Source organism: Pipra filicauda, unplaced genomic scaffold (assembly GCF_003945595.2).
Source record: "Pipra filicauda isolate LSUMZ 115617 unplaced genomic scaffold, ASM394559v2 scaffold328_size813605_pilon, whole genome shotgun sequence".
NCBI classification, from domain to species: domain Eukaryota; kingdom Metazoa; phylum Chordata; class Aves; order Passeriformes; family Pipridae; genus Pipra; species Pipra filicauda.
Genome location: NW_024104452.1, coordinates 548,997 through 566,855, shown reverse-complemented (window position 1 = coordinate 566,855; position 17,859 = coordinate 548,997). Strand labels below are relative to the sequence as shown.

At 35.6% G+C, this 17,859-nt stretch overlaps 1 long non-coding RNA gene across 1 annotated transcript; it reads right to left on the bottom strand.

Annotated features, from left to right (window-relative positions):
- Positions 1–14,314: 14,314 nt before the first annotated feature.
- LOC114003867 lies at positions 14,315–17,544 on the bottom strand. Its single transcript, XR_003546384.2, has 2 exons — positions 17,176–17,544; positions 14,315–14,754 (listed from the first exon to the last, which is right to left on the bottom strand). It is a non-coding gene; the product is annotated as an uncharacterized LOC114003867 (long non-coding RNA).
- Between the last annotated feature and the right edge of the window lie 315 nt (positions 17,545–17,859).

Sequence of the window (17,859 nt, the reverse complement as noted above, 5' to 3'; positions counted from 1 at the left end):
AATGTGTTGTCTCCAAGGTTTTTCACAGTGGTATAAGAAGAGCCATATGGAGACCATTTCAAAGATAAAAAGGATATTTGATTGAATGTTAAAAATATTATTGCCCCTTGCCTCTAAAAAATTCCTATAAGTAAATCTCTAGGCCTTCCCAAACAGGCAAAAAACACATACAGATCACCTTTCATCCTTTTGCAGGTTAATTTTTAAAGTAATAGAGACTCGTTTCCCTCCATCCTTGGCATAACTGCTTTCTGCATTGGCCCTGGTGACACACAGTGATGTTTGCACCAAAAAGACACAAGGGAATCCCATCATCTGCCCTGACCTTGGTACAGTGGAGCAATGGAAGCAACATGACATCAGGGAATCATATCATGATTGTTTGATTACCAGTAGCCTCATTCACTGCAATGCCAATGGTGTTCATAGAAGTTCCTTCAGCTGATGTCCAAAAGCCTTTGGAGAAGTTTCTACTTTATTCCACTAAAGCTGTCAAATTCCACCCATTCTGTTCCAAAGCAATTAAGGGAGAGATGTATTTTCAGAAATATAGGACTGTATTTTTTTAATTGTAGTTTTTAAAATATGTCTTCTAGCCTCCCACTTTCTGAAATGGAGAAGATTTACAAGAACTGTAGCTACGTGTTGGATCTAAATTTTTTTGAAAATGCTCAGTTGTCACTCTTTGGTATTACATAAAAACAAAAATTACTAAATCAGGTGTGGTTATAATCATGCAAATCACTGACTGGCACTGATTAGTCAATGTCAAGCTCCTATTATAAAGGAAAATGCTCAGCTGCATGCTACTCGTACTCAACACATTTACAGACTATGTTAGCATAGCTAATATTTTCAGTATATTCATAGCCAATAAAGAGAAAATTGCTGGCAGATGAAGGACATGAGCAAACTGATGGTGAACCACAGGTCAGTACCTTCATTATGAACAGATTACAGAAAAGTTGCCCCTGGGAGATGATGCTCAATAGACATACTTCTAGCTTTCCTGAGGCCCATTATTTTTTCAATGTAGAGAAAAAAGGATATATATTCTTATATCTTCTTTTGATTTTGACAGTTGGATGTAATTGTCAAAAGTTTTCAAGTCCCTCCAGCTTTTTTTTTTTTTTGCTTCCAAATTTTGGTTTTTTAGTGATTCTTCATTTGAAAGTGCTCATTGGCTTATCACTGTGTTCCCCAGATTGTAAATAGTACCATGAAAAATAGTGCTATACTACTTTCAAAGTAAACATGAATTTATTTTTTATATCTAAAATGTAAGTATTAAAAATAAGGAGATTGCACAGTTATTTAAGGATGTGCAATTAACAATCAAACATGCTTAATCCTCTTTTATTATTCTGAACTTTAATACTAGAAATCCTTTTGAAATTTTCCATATGAATGGTATGATAATGGTATATTTGCATATGGTTTACATGAGAATTGAAAACAGGATTTACACACAGAAAAAGCTCTGAACATTAGAGGGGAAAATAGAGGGCCTTAATATTGTTTCACACTTGATACTAGAAGTGTAAATATATAAAGTCAAGCCCCAGCATAAATAAGTGAAGTGAACATACCAATATTGCTAAACCTTTAGCTGCAAAACATCATTAAAACTATTTGTGAACTTTCAAATGGTAAACACATATGCTTAATCACTCCTTGAATTACTTTAATGTATGTCTTGACTAACATTTGTTAATGGCTCAGAAAATTACTCGTTTGCCTGTGCAAAAGATAAACTATATTCAGCACTGAAAGACCTGATTTTTATACCGCTCACACTGCTGTAAATTGGTAATTCTAATAAATCAGAGAAATAATGCTGATGCAGACCCAGTGTTTCTAATACCAACAAGTTTAACAAGGCTTTCTAAATGTAGAAATGTTCTTCATTATTTACATACAAGAAGAGGTCAGAAAAGACAAATGAAGAGCAGAACTGGACTGTCTCTTTTGTAAGATGATGATTAATCATCTACATTATGGCTGAAAGATGAGAGACCCCAGTTTTACCACTAAGGATTTTCTGAGGTTTGGATGAGGAAATATCCTCTACAGTTATCACATTTTAAAAACTATTAACTAGGTGATAAAGACTTTTATTATATACGTATGTGTTGCAAGGGAAATAACAGTAGTAAATAACAGCCTATGAAATATATTTTCGATTCATCTTCCTTTGACCTATGCAATCCTACAAAAATCCAAATACTGAACAGTATCAAATTCAACATTTTCTACCAGTGAGACATAACCACAAGCTGGATGACAGTTGAGGTGTTCCCTTGCTTCTCTTTCCTTACTGGAAGTGCTTCACACAAACTGCTGATCTTCTCCCTCCCCTCAATTCAAGCTATTGAAGTTAACAAAAATAAGGTTGGAGTGAGCCCAAAGGTGTCGTGTAATCCATCCCTATGCTGTAGAGAGGTCCCAGCTGTATTTTGTTAATCCTGAAATGTCTATCTGGCATGTTTTTAAAGTTTGAGAGTGAGGTTGACTTTGCAGCTTTTCTACTTCAGCTTTTAATTATCATTAGAAAGATTTTCATCAAGTCCTCTCTAAAACTTATTGATTTTTAAAGCCACTACTTCTCATCTTATCCTCCACTGGCATGGAAATAATTTTACTTTTACAGCAGTCTTTATAGGTATTTGAAGATGACTATGACAGAACACTCCTCTCCTTTCTCTTTGAAACTTCTCCACTTTCATTTGCCATATTTTCTGTAACTTTTATAGCTCTTGGTTTTCTTCTCTAGATGTTTGTCCACATATCTTTCTTGAAGTGGTGAGCTCCAAAATAAACAATGTTCTGAGCCCTCAGATTGAAAGATTACTTTGCACATACACAGAATGCATGTATATGCATACATTCCTTTTTTTTGTATCCCAAAAGATATGCTTTTTTTGAATGTCATCAAACAGTTAACTCAAATTCAGTTATCCTCTATCATATTACATTTATTTTTTCCCTGTGATTTCCATAACTTTTCATGGTAATTTCTAATTCTGTGTCCTCTAGTGTATTCACAGTTCCTCCTGACTTTGGGTCATTTATGGAGTTAATAATTGTATTCCATCACCTAAACAGCTACTGAAAATACTGACCAGAGTCAGTCCCAAGACAGAGCTCTGAAAAGCTCCATTTAATAATCTCTTTTAGAATGAGCCATGGATAACCGCTTCCCAAAGTAACATTTTCTTATTATCTTTCCCAAGGAAGTTTCATCTACTTCCATTCCTCAGTTAGCAAGGTATCACTTCAAAGAGTAAATAATTTATAATAATTTAAGAAGTCCTTACTACTGCAAAGATGCATGACAGCTGCTGTTTCTCTCCTAAATAGTCTGGTATTTATCCTGTCAGAAAGGACACTTGGAATTGTCTAAAGCTTCTATATGTTTCTTTAAAATCTCCTCAACTTTCAGGTGCCTACAATTATTCAGTTCCAAGAATTTTGAGTGAGGGATAGAGGGATGGAATTTTTCCAATAATTGAAAGGCAAGCTAAGATGTCCAATTTTGTCCACATTGCCTCCCCGCTTTTCAAAGATACACATTGTATTCTTCCTTTTTCTATTTTGTCTTCTCTATCTCACTTGTCTACAGTTTTAAATTACTACCAGTTCCAGGTTGCTTCAATCAGTTCTTTAAGTAGCCTAAGATGAAGTTTTCTAGACTCAGCAATCTGAAACATTTAATTTCCTTAAACCTCTCACCTGATCTTCTGTTTCAGAGTGAGCCTGACCCATTACTGCACAAACGCATAGATCTTTCTTTACAGGGACTGATACAAAAGGTATTAGACACTTCAGAATTGTCAGCATCAGCTTTCTCTTATTGCTCTGCTGCAGACCAGCTCCTTGGTTCTTGTCTTAGTAATAACACAAATATTTCTTGACATGCTTGATATTAGTTGCATTTCAGTTTGAGCTTTTCTATTTTGTTTCTAGGTGGGGTTTTTTTTTGGTTCTTTGTATTCATCCTTTGCAACCTGACCTGATTTTTTTCTTTGCTGACATCATCTTCTTACATTTGAGCTTGATACAGAGCTCTTGGTTTCCTTAAACTAAATTCTTAATGCACGTTTTCCCTTTTCTCTGCACTAAAATAATTTGTAATTATGTTCTCACTATGATTTTTTTTGAGGAACACTCAGATCTATACAATTTTTCTTCTCCTCAGAGGAACTATTTTTCCTTCCATCTTTGAGTTTACTAGGATGATACAGCTCAGTGCTTTTCACAGTTATAAACTAAGCAGAGAACAAAATTTGTATTCTTACCACACCAGAAAATCTTGCTTAATCATGACTAAACTCAGATTCAACCCACAGAGTCAGCATCTCCCACATTTCAAAAATAAGCTCATTTTCCATTATCACAATGCCTTTCACTGTGATACAATGAGCCTTTTAAATTCTGCAGTATTTTGTCACAGGGAAGATATTCTATTGTGAAGTACAGTTTGCATTTCCTTCCCCTCACAACATAGAAAGTATTTTCTTAGATTTAATTTAAAGTGCTTCAACATATGATAAATATTCTTTGTTCTGGAAAGCTTCATTCTTTCATTATCAGTAATCTTTGTGGCCTAAGGGAAAATACTTTCCATTCAGATCCACTTTCTTTCTTTATGCCTAACTAGGAAAGGAAAAACCTGTGACTGATATCATTTTAAGCTAAATAAACTTCAACTGAATTGAAGGGAACCCCGTTAGTTGTCATTGACAGCTGAACCAATTTCTGTTCACTCACAACTTTAAAATATTATTGCAGTTTGAATTTAGTATGTGGTTTACTTCCTTTAATTGCATTTTCTGAAAATTCGGGGGGAAAAAAGTTTTGTTATCATGCAAACAAAGCAGCAAGTAAAAAAAAAAATATTATTGTTTGTTTATATAAACAGTAAAGGATACAGCTTGCAGATTCTTTTTGATATGCAAGTATTATGGTCATCATGAACAAATAGTTTTTTAAAAACTGAATTTACTATTACTGCATATTTAGAATACTAACTTCAAATGCATTCCTTTTATCTCTGCCTTTGAACTTTCCTTTAATTTATCTGGTTTTATTATCAGTCCAGAGCCAAAAGAACACTTCAGGTATGTAGCATGGACTTCAGTGTGCATGTGCTTAAATGCTCTTTCTTAAATAGAAGTAATTCCCTGAGCTGAAATCATGGTGAATGCTGAGAATCCTGATATAACTCAGTTAAATTCTCGATGAATATTTGATGGTTTTTTTTGGGCCACTGAGAAAATTATTCTTCAAAGTACGTAGTAAAATAGTAATTGACAGAAAGTCTGAAGGGTACAAAAATATCAAGTCAATAGAACTGCTGGTGAACAAAACGTTTCCCATAGTTTTAGTGTCCCTGCTTAAAGGTCATCAATAACTCAAGAAAATAAATAACATGTACCCACATCCAACCCATTCACTATCCTTTATACATTATGTGGCTGCTGATCTCTATGATGGCATTTATCTTCACTCCTGAGGAAAGACAGAATAACTCATGAGGGTTGTTGACACAAGGGAGTTATTTCTCTGTTCCTCTCCAGCACAGGTAAATGTCATCACAGAGATCAGCTACTGTTTATATTCACAGAGTAATGGAAACCACCTTCTGATTATTTGCACTTTGCTTTTTAGAGAGCTGCCACTTAAATAAATTCTTAATTTATTTCATAATGGTCCCTTTACCCGCGGGTTGGTAGATCTTTAAAGGCACATCACACACTAAAACAAGAATAGTCACCTGCTGGCTAAGGAGTTACACTAATTCTCTGATCCTTTGTGGCACCAAGGAGCCCGCCTTTCTCTGAGCCCTGCACTGGCACTTGATTCTGCTGGTTTGAGGATCAACGGGTATCACCTCTGGGAAGTCCGAGATCGCTTTGCTTTGTTTTAATCCAACTTCTTACCCAAACAGTAAGACAATCACTGCGGTTCAACAGCAAAATTTTCCCTGCTGGACCAAACGTACTGTCAGCACCATTTTGCCTGCTTGACAAGAAATACTTCCATGATTTTTTCGCAGAGCAAAAGCAGACACAATTTTTTGTTGTGATTTAAACCATCCAGACAACACTTTAAGAGGCCCAGGTGAGCTCTAAAACAGTCTGTTTACGCAGGAGCCTGCAAAAGAGCCCATCCAGCCCTCTAAGGCTGCAAGAAGAGATTCCCAGGCACCAGCACAGCCAGGAGGCTGCCTCAGGCTGTGTAACCCATAAAACTAGGACAAGATGAATGATTTTTCTGTTGCCTTCTCCCATTATCTGTCTGTTTCTGTTGGTCTGCGACACATATACCATGTTATAAAATGGAACAGTTCCCTGCTGTTTGGCTACCAAGGAGGCAGTTCTTATAACTCTGGCCTGCTGAGCAGACATAGCAGTGTTATCAAGTGATGACTCAGTTTCAGATGTCTCAGGAATCCCTTGAACACATTTTTTTCATTATGGTCCTGAATTTACAATTGATATCATATCCTCTTACTTTAATACTGTTTCACACAACTGTAATGCAACACTGTCAGCTGGATGTGTATTTTAATGACAAGCACAGTGAGAGCTTCTACCATCAGTCAACATTTTATAGGAAAGATTTTATTGAAATATCGACAGACCAATCACATAGCTGTAAATAGTTCATCATCTTATCTGTGGGGAAATGTCTGAGCTACCTCTCTGCATAATGTATCTTCTACACTTCTCATTTCTGACAGTTCAAAAAAAAAAACAAACAACCCAACAAACCAAGTCAAACTGCATTCTTGACCTCACTTCAGCTGATTTGCACTGTTCTAAAGATCAATAAAGCACAAAATTCTGACAGTGGTGAGACATGATTTTACTCACAAATAAAGAATATGTGAAAGAGATCAAGTCACAGAGGAGTCTGAAGAAGGGAGAACCAGAGTGATGGTGCAATCCTGAGGTCAGCTATAGAAGGACACACATTAGAGAAAGTGCTTAGATAGTCTGAGGGGTAAGTCCAGTAATGATAATTGAAATATATGTCTCTTGCTTTTCAATCCCATGCCTTAAAAAAGTTCCAAGGTCAAACACCACGTTACTTGATGTTGAGGATCAGTAACAAACTTCTGAAAGCATTATTGCAAAGGGGTTAAAACATGCAATCTCTTGTAAGCACTGCAATTTCACTGACACCAGTGAAGTTACATAAGGGATGAGTTATAGAGATAATTTGCAATTCAATGTACCATGTAATTCACAATTTTTTGAGATGGATTTACTGAGTTCATGTCATCCTGCTAAGGATTCCACAGTATCTGAAATGTCTCATTATTCTCTTCAATTCTAAAAATAAGCCCAAACAGTGTACAGCTGTATCCAATTAGGTACTGGGACATTCTTCTTCCATAAGTAGAGATCAATCCCCAACGCCAATTGCACAATAATTAGCGCAATTATTAAAAAGAATGAAGATGTGCTTATCTCTTGGGGGTTCTTTTTTAAATTTGGAGAATAACTTAGACAAATCTTTAAGCCCTTCAAAAGCAAAGTAAATTTTTTAACTCTATCTTTTCCCTAGAAAATATGAGTTTCAGTCTATGACCAAATTTCCTAGCAACCATAAGTGGAAACACAATATTTTTAAATTTCCTTTCTCTTAAATCCTCTTACAGTTCTGTACTGCCTTTGCAAAACTCAGCTGGGAGTCAAGTCTTCATTCTTTGAGGTCTGCATATTCCACACCACTTAATTTATCCTAAAGTGAAAGGTAATCCAAAGAAATGAAGAGAAATACAGCAAGTATCTGCTATGGGAATTTCTTCTGCATTTTCCACAGGAACAAAACTTGCTCCTCTTACAAGTGAAGACCTTCATAATACAACTCATCTGTAGATTTCTTGAGATTAACCAAATGTAAATGACAATAACGGTTTGTACAGTAAATTAATGTTATCTGACTGAAGGCAATAGAGGTACAAGGAGGAACTCCACTTAAAATCCAGAATTTTAACATTCAAAGATATAAAAAATTCCCAAACTCTGCAAATTATCACAAAAATCTGTGGTAAGTTTTCTCTTGGATCTGAAGATGAAATGACTCAAATTTGCTTCCCAAAAGCTTAGCAGGCTGATGTAAACTCAGACTCAATATTCTCTTTCACAATATGTTCTCTGATCTAGAAGCAGCAATACATTGGAATTAAACTAACTTCTGTGTGTGCCATTTCAGGATTCTGAAAAGCCCTTTGGAAATTTCCTCCTTCTTTTCAATGAGTTCACTGTCTTGTTATTTTAGGGACTACAAAAAGAACGGTGCAAATATTTGTGCATATTTCCTCCATATATAGGTATTAAAAAAGTGCAACTCAGTTTTTGTGTAAAGCAAATTAATATTAGACAAGTGCAATCAATGTAGTAGTTTTTCACAACAAAAGCTAGTTATGAATGCTACTGTCAAAAACACATAGGTTATTTATTATAGTTCCAACTAAAAATCTATCCTTCATTATTAGGAATGACACATAAGACAAATTTCCTAAAACTAATGCAAAATATTTTAAATGAATGATTTGCAAACAAAACATTCAAAGATATTAAAAATTCCCACACTCTGTAAATTATCACAAAAATCTATAATAATTTATCTAAACCCACAATCTGTAAATTTATCTAGAAAAAGGCAAGATGATAATTTTGAAAGTCTCAGCTGGTGACAATTTTCTTCCTTAGACTGTACCAGCCTAGTCCTGTGTCCAATTAGCTCAAGAGATGTTCTACAGTAACTGGGAGATAAAGAGTTAACAGCTCTTTAAGTATAAATCTATTTCTTGCAATACAAATCTATTTCTTCCATTCTTTCGTATTTCTGCTTTTTATAAACAAGTGCAGTAAATTAACTTGTAGTAAAGCACCCCAGTGAAGGTGTTTCTAACTAAGGAAATCAGAATAACAAATTAACACTTTGTTCATCAACATTTTACTTTGTCACTGGCTAACAAAAATGCACTTGGGGGAAGCTTCTCTATTGCTTCAAAATAGTTCTATTGCTTCAAAATAGTTCCATAAAAATGCTGTTATTCCTATTCTGCAACAGATCCTAGGGGTTGATTCCCTTCCTCTCAGAGATGTTTTTCTACAAACAGATGTTCCCTCTCACTTTCAGATTAAGGACCTTTCAAACCTAGACCTCAGTAATATTCTTCCAACGTGACAGAAGCTTGGTTTAACAATTATCAGTGCTGCACCTCACAAGTGAATCAAAACTGTTGTTGACTGCTGTACTTCTACTGATGGCTGAAAGAAATCAATAATTCCTCACAATGCAAAATATGCCTGCTAGCCCAAGGCTACCAACCCTTGTTTCCCTTGAATTTATAAAATTGCTTTACAGTTACCTCTCTCACCAGAAGAAATACTTTCTACTTTAATTTATATGGAAATAATTTGACCCTTTGTAAGTAACCTGTGTTAACAAGTAATTAAAGGATGTGTGAGCTGTTTCTGAGTCCTATAAAAGATGTGTTGGTAGCCTGTAATGGGCTTTTAGGAGACCTTTCAACTATTGTAGGTGAATGAGATCCTTCAGTGCTGTTTATCCTTAGACCTTTATTCTACAATAGAGAGGGAAGCAAGAACAGTCAATCAGAGACAGTGTTCCAAGTAGAAAATAAAGAACCTCAGGTATAGAGGTGGTTCAAATGATCTTACAGTAGATATAAAAAATAACAAAATAACAGTGGAAAAACAGAAATGAAGGTTGGGGAACAGGATTACTTTATCCTGTTGCCACTGGGAAGTACTTGGGAATACCAAGCTGTGAGAGGAACACGGAAAATATGATTTCAGATCAGTGTTAATTGCTATGTACAATTAAGCACTAAAATTTTGATGTTTGTGGGTACCTCACTTGTGTAAGGAAATGTGTGGGGGGTTATTGTTTTAGAATTTATCAAAGTGTTCTCCTTCTCTTCTTACCTCAGATCAGGTGTTTACAATATGAAAATAAAATAATTTACATATTCATTGTTTTCTAATGATCCATTGGCAAGCTACCACTACCTCCCCATTCCCAGAGAATACATTTTGGGAAGGAAAATCTTAAGTAGCTGTTATAAAATAATATATTTTATGAATGACCAAAAGGTCATTTTGTAAGCAATGATCAGTAAATGGACCAACTTTAACATTCTTAGTAATATTTCCATGGTTATCTCCAGATTGATATTGTGTCTAGAACTATAAAAAAGAAAGGAATAAATTTATTATTTCCAAAGATTTATCATTTACCTCAATGGGGTACAGATTACATAGACTTCCAAGTGGCACAGGCTGCATAATACTGAGAGAACAGAATTCAAGAAAAAATGATTTAAGGTGGATTTTGAGTGAAGAAATGTGCAAGAATATGGCAGGCAGAAATGCAAAAGTGATGCTTCTGGAAATAAGCATTTTAAAGATGGATAGGAAAGGTATCACAACTAATGCAAAATTAGATATAAGATTAGCACAAGTGAAATATATGAATGAAATAGAACATTATGTCACAATAACTATGATTAAAAGTAAAAGTGGAATTTAACTAAAATATCTACAATTTAGAAGGGAAAAGGTCTTTTTGCAAAAGCATTTAAGAAGCCCTTGTTTAACAGTGCATGAAGCCAGCTAACACTTGAAAGCAGCACACTGGCAATTTTAGTAGTAGTGTCAGGTCACTTATTTCTGCTGAGCATCTTTGTTTTGCTGTTGTTTCAATCACATCTCTTCCTTTCCATTACCTGAGCAGTTGACAGTATTAGGGTTTCTTTATTCTTGAACTGAATGGCAAACTATCACATGGAAAGTGATGAAAAAGCTCTGAATTTTTAAAAAGGCATCATCATAGGTCATGCTGTCTGGTTTTGCTTTGAGATACCTGAGAAATCACACTAAAGATAAAGAAAAAAGATTTCACCAAGAACAGCAACAAACACTGGCCGAACAAAACAACTCCTACACATATCCCACACCCCTGAGGATGCTGTGCAGCTGTGCTCATTATACTTAGAAAACAATCAATCATACTGGCAAGAAAAAGAAAAACTCAGCCCTTAGCTTCCAACCTCCCAAGTCTCCAGCACCATCCACATAAACTGTGCAGATCTCCCAGGTGATGAGATATGGAGAGGATGCACCAGCTCACTTTATGGGATGGGGCTATTTAGGATCTTTGAGGCAGAAGCCTCTGGAAAATATCCCCTGGCTGAACAGCCACGGCCTCTCTCACACCCTGACTTTCTCTCACTTAGCCCCACACCCTCCCTAGGACCAACTGAGTTTACCAAGGAGCAGAAAATATGAGAGTGATGAATAACCTGGATCATGGAAAGGGTGAATGAATAGCTAATTAAACATCTCTGCAATATCAATCCCAATGTAATCAGGGATCCTACGGGGTGACAATGTACAGTTCTGAATCTTGTGACATTTTCATAAGCATTGGGTCAAAGCATTTCCCAAGTGGGAAAAGTCCTTGGTTGGTAAATAACGCGTTTCAACAAACCAACACTTCTCTTTAAAGCGTTAAGTAACAGATGTTTCACAATGCCGTGTTAAGAAATGAAGGGAAAAAAGCTGTAGAAAAAGATGAAGACTAGTGCTATTTAATATCTTAAAAGAACATATAAAATCAGTTGCTGTGACCTTATGCTGGGAACAGATAATTCATTATTTATTTGTACATAACTGCAAGATAAAATGCCATCAAAAAAAGAAATGAAGCTGTGCAAGTTTAATTCTTAAATACAAATATAAATAAGTGGCAACAATATCTCAACCCTTCTTTCCAGCAGTGGGATAATCAGATGTACAAATGACAAATTGCAGAGCATGAACAAGAACATGTTTGATCTTAAGAGCATAACCTGTCCTTGATCTGGAAATTTAAAATTATATTTACTCGTGTTTCAAAATGATAATGGAAGCAATAATGTGCAGAAGCACTGCTACAGATGGCAAAAGTTCTGGAAACAAAACAAGCAAATGTTTTTCAAGAAAACAGGAATAGTTGTTTCCACAAAGTCTTACTATTTTATGATAAATGCCTTGAACATGTTCAAAACTATAAATATATAATTTTCAGAACCCATGTTCAGTCGTAAAAATGAAACTTAAATTCTACTCTACAGACAAATTGAACAGTGCAAGTTCTTGTCAGCTCTGAAGTTTTCACTCTATTTTCGCTTTGGACAAAATATGTTGCTTGAAGGTCAGAAAGCAATAGACCTTTTCTTCCCTTGACACTGACCTATAAATATTCACTTCAGTCCTGGTTCAGTGACAAGACATGGCCAGCAGAATATTCTTAACAACACTATGATTTGCTCACATAGATGTAACTTAAACACAGTAGTTTCAGACTTAAATTATTCTTATGAAAAAATGTCAAACACCACCACCTTACTTGCGTTCTGCAGTTGTCCTTTAGAATAAGCTCTTCTAAACATAATTTAAAGGAGTAGGTATACAGTGAGCATATATCTTTTTTACATGAGGTGTCCTAAAGTTGTTCCAGAACAAATTCCTATTTACTTTGCCAAAAAATCTTCTCAGTGAAAACCATCTGATAAAGTACTTCCATGAAGCAAACACTTCCAATTATTGTGAATTTGCCATTCATCTCACGTGCTGTTATCATTCCTGCCATTTCCTAAGTTAGAACCTTTCTGTTTCTTTCACTATTGTAGAGAGAAAGGAGAAAAAATCATACAATTTTTTTTAAAATAATAATCTGAGACACAGACCCTTTGAAGCCTAGCATATTCTGCCAAGCTCATAGGAAAAAATCTCACTGAATTAATTCTGAGGGGATAATTAATTCCTCTATCCTATTTCCATTTACAGAAAACATATTTAAAAAGGTTTGAAAAGGCAGTCAGTCCTGTGTTACAAGGATGCCATGTTGGGCTCAGCACTATTAAGAGGAATCACATCTGTACTAAATAATGAGCTTTGAGAAGAAAAGCTGCAACACTGCTTCATCTGGAGTTGAAGAATGAACTCGCCTTTTTGCTGGAAAGGTGACTCGTCCCATACCACAGAAATCTGCTGAGCTATGGGGATTCATCCTGTCTCGGTGCCACCTGCTCAGCAGACTGACACCTCCTTCCTCACCTGGAAAGAGGAGTATAAGGGTGTCTCCAATGACTTTTGAAGGCCAGCCCTGCCAAACATTACCATTCCTGAAAATGGGCCCTACAATGACTGTCTTTTCCACGTTCCACAGCCAGGGGTAACTCAGAAACCCAGCAAAAACCTTGCCATAAAAGTAGGAAGCAACAACTTCTTCAAATGTGAACTATGCTTTGTATAAACCACACAACGTCAGCTGCACAAAGTCATGCATCTGACAGCTTACAAATGCTGAATCCCCACAATGTTCTCTGCTGCAGTCATTTCATCGCTGTGCCATTAACAAAACGACCTCACAATAAGGCTCACAGGAGAGGCATCCTGCTGCATTTGCCTAATAACAGAGTTTAAAATGAACCTGTGATCAAGAAGGTTTCATCTATGCCATAAGCTCGGCACAAACTTTTCTCAGGAAAAGGTTTTCAGCACATACTTATTGATTTTTGCAGCAGGGCCTTTCTTCTCGTTACTAGATGTCAATTCCATAAACCAAGAACAAATCGATCACCCAGACTTAAAACATTTTCAGATGATCTACAACGCCGTAGGACCTACAAAGCATTACCAGCATGTTGGAACAACTCCAGCAAAAAGAATCTATAAATAGATAGACATGTACAAATTGATTTATGTACTTGCATAAAAAACTGAACTCAGACCTAGAATTTTAAATATGCTGCTTTAAGTGTGTGTGTGTTGCTTAAAAGTTGTAGAAACACCCACCAATACTTTTTACTCTATTACTCCACTTTCATCTTTGTAAATATTCATAAAACCTAAATAAACAGTGTCTTTCTTTAATGTTTTCTTTCAAATTGAATGAAATTCCTAACCTTAGTTACGATATTCTTATATTTTATGTAAGACAGAAAGAAACACCTAAAATATTGCAATATTACATCTGTAAAACAGCATTTATTATCAATTAGGTAACATAATAATTTTCTAGTGAAATACATAGAATATAGAGTAGAGAAGAAGCAGAGCACAGCTGAGAAAGAGTCAAATTAAGGCTGTGTTTTGTTCCCATCTCATAAAGGTAATATTTTTAATACAGCAAATGATAGCAGGTTTTTTTTGAAATGTTTTAAAGCTTTTGACAGGTTTAAAATTCGCGAGGCAGAACAAAATCTCAGTGTGAGATGAAGAACTGTGACAAACTATTTTTATTGTTCATCAGTCTTCTACTGCTAAGAACAGTAATGAAACACAGTCCTTATGTGAACGCAGGAACACATACCCTGGAAGCCTCAGTAGGCAAACTAATCATTCCTGTATCAATCCATTACAACATTTTAAGGTAATCAAAGGAAAAAGCCTTCAAAAGGTTTTTTTTGCTCTGATTCGTTGTAGAAAAAAAAAATTCCACAGTTTCTCTACTTTCATAATCACTTTCACTCTTTCCTGCCGTTCATACAAAGAAGAAATACTCAAAATGCACACCAAGATGTGGAAGTCAACCAGCATCTTTCTCCTTACATAAAGCAGTCCTGGCTGATACTGAAAGGCTGAGAGAACTTGGATTGTTCAGCCTGGAGAAGAGAAGGCTTCAGGGTGACCTAATTGCAGTCTTCCAGTACTTGAAAGGAGCCTACAGGAAAGATGGAGAGATTATTTACAGTGACAGGACAAGAGGGAATGGCTTCAAACTGAAAGATAGTAGGTCTAGACTGGAATTAGAAAGAAATTCTTCCCTGTGAAGGTGATGAGGCCCTGGAATAGGCTGCCCAGAGAAGAGGATGCCCCATCCCTTGAAGTGTTTAAGGGATGTTGAATGGGGCTCTGAGCAACCTGGTCTAGTGGAAGGTGTCCCTGACAGTGGCAGGGGGGTTGGAACTAAGATGATCTTTAAGGTCGCTTCCAACCCAGGCCACTCTGTGATCCTGTGGGAATGGTCCTGCGCAGGGCCGGGAGTTGAACTCAGTGATCCTTGTCGGTCCCTTCTAACTCAGCATATTCTGTAATTCTGTGATACCCAACATACTTTTCTTTCTTCTTCAAGGTCTTCTTTGTATCACCCCTGTCTCTTCACTGTTCCCTTGTACTGCTTAAAGCAGATTTCACTGTCACCTTGAACATTTAGCCTATGCCCAGGTTTAGGCACATGCAGAGTCCCTCTGCAGTTAGAACACATTCAGAGTTCTCTGTTATGTGCTCCACAGTATTTTAAAACAAAAAAACCCCACACTTCTTTTCTCAAGTAATGGACAGAGGAACAAAATCCTCCAAGGACAGCAGAACTCTGTTTCCAACTGAGTATTTGACATTGTTCCTTGTGCAGCCACAGTCTCCTTAAAATTCACCTTTTGTACCTATTATTCTAACTTTTGTGTTGTCATTTTGCATATGTTTACACAGCATATCAGAATAAACATCTGGTACAATTTTATTGCAAATTTACATCTAATACAATATGAAAATGTCAATGATGTAAGTACAGGTTAAAAAATAAATGTGGATTTTGCCAATGTTACAGGGTTTTTTTCTGAAATAAAGCAATGATGGAAATCTGTAGCCAGGCAAACTGAACCCCAAACCAATCCTCTGTATCTGATTCAGAGAAGCAGACATAAGTTAATTTTTAATTTGTCTATACACACCTAAATAATTAGTTTAGGGATAATCTGTGCTTCCAAAAATAATAGTCTGACAGATGTCCATTAGCAAAAGAAAGTAAATAACTAATCAAAACGAACACAAGAGGCTCACTGTTGAAGAGGAGATTGATTCTTAGATAAGGAAACAACATCTATCAGGTAACCTTGTGACATTTGGCACAACAGAATTTCTGTTGAAGTACAACATCTTAAATCTTCTCAAATGGTAGTAAATAGTATTCAGCATCTCAAAGAAAAAACTATTTCATAATAATGTTAAAATAGGGGTTGGTATAATGGATACACTGATTTGTTTAAACATTAAAAATCAGAAATCACATCCCTTTAGCCAAGTGACAACAACAAGAAGAAAAAAAATCAGATAAAAATAAAACTAAACAAAAATTTAATACATATGCATTAAAAAACCCTCATTCTTGTCCTTTTTATTTTTAATTTTAGATTTTGTATCACAACATAAAGCAACTTTTAAAAATAATCAACTTAGAGGAAAAAAGGTCCAATATTCTATTTGGACCTTATTCAATGTGATTTTCAAGTTCTAAGAAAACCTTTTCCAAAATAACACACTTTCTGAGCAGTACCAATGTAAATGAAAAAATATCTTCCAGTTGCAAGAATGGAAGGGAAGGAATCACGTGGAATGAAAGATTTCTCAGTGATAAATCACCATGAAATCAAATGGAAAATTCTTTCCCTCTGCTTTATTTTATTACATTTGCTCATAACAAAACATACACGGGAGTACCTCTCCTAGCTTTTATTCTAAGTTGAGCTCCCAATTGTTTGCATTACTCCAGAAAGTTAAAGGTGGTGTAAATGGTGTTGATAGAGAAAACATCACCATCTGATAAAACATGCAACCCTCTATGTGTGTGCTGAATTAAACTCACCAAACAGGTTATTTTGTTAAGGAGACTGATATTATATCATCAGGTTAGAAATTCTCAGACTTACAGCGCAGTGGACAAGACTGTAAGATAAAAATCCTACAGACATCTTTCCCTTTTCAGTCTTTACAATGCATCCTTTCCTACAAATGAAAATTTGTCTTTCATATGTTTTCATATAAAGTTATTGGAGTTCAGCTAAGAGAGTTTTCCATCATAGTTTACATATGTTTAACCTACTCCAGTAAAGTAACCCTTACAAGTTTTGGTTATTTGCCACTATGCTGAGCTATTCTACCTCTAGCAGAAAAAAAAAGAGCCTCAACTCACCCTCACCTCTCACACAAAATACCCCATGAAATGTAGTCAAGTACCATCCTATACTGTAGGTGAATCACCACTGAAGGCAGAACTGTAAGATTAAGTCTGGTCTATTTTCCAGATAATCTGAATTTATGAAACTGATAATTAATTGATTCAACAGTATTGCTAATTATGGCTTACCTATATACAACTGAAGCTTCAAAATCAATCATCAGATTCCAAAGGTATCATTCTGCCCTTTGTTAATTTATCTGATGATAAAAAATGCTCTGGCACATAAAGTAGTCCAAAATCCAATGTGTCGTTTCATCTGAAACCCTGTAGGATGGAATTTGGGATCATGGTGTACCTGTAATAAAACTGATTTTAACTGTTAAGTTTGCATAACCTCTCTCTACCGGTGTATGCAGTGGTTTAGTTAAACCTAAGCCAATATCCATTATATTTGAGAAGTCATGGCAGGCAGGTGAAGACCATCATTTGATTTATAATAACTGAGAACGATGTTTGCATTTTCCTTTCCTCATGAAATTCCTGAAATATGAAGGCATATAAAAAATTATATACTCAAGGTCTTCCAAAATTACTGCTGACACACTAAGATAATACAAAGGGATTTTGAAAGACGTGAAATGATGATATTGTACCTCGTGTGTCTCTCAGCAAATTACTTATCTACAATATTGAGAGTGCAATTTAAGAATTATATTATTCGAGCCATGCAACGTCCTTCTTGCTTGCTTTAATGAATCAAAAGTCTTAGGGAGTACTGCAAGCAGCTTATTAAATTAAACTCTTTCTCAAAGAAATTCCTCAAGGCAAAAATATGTGATTGATTACAGAATAAACAGGTTTTAAATCATA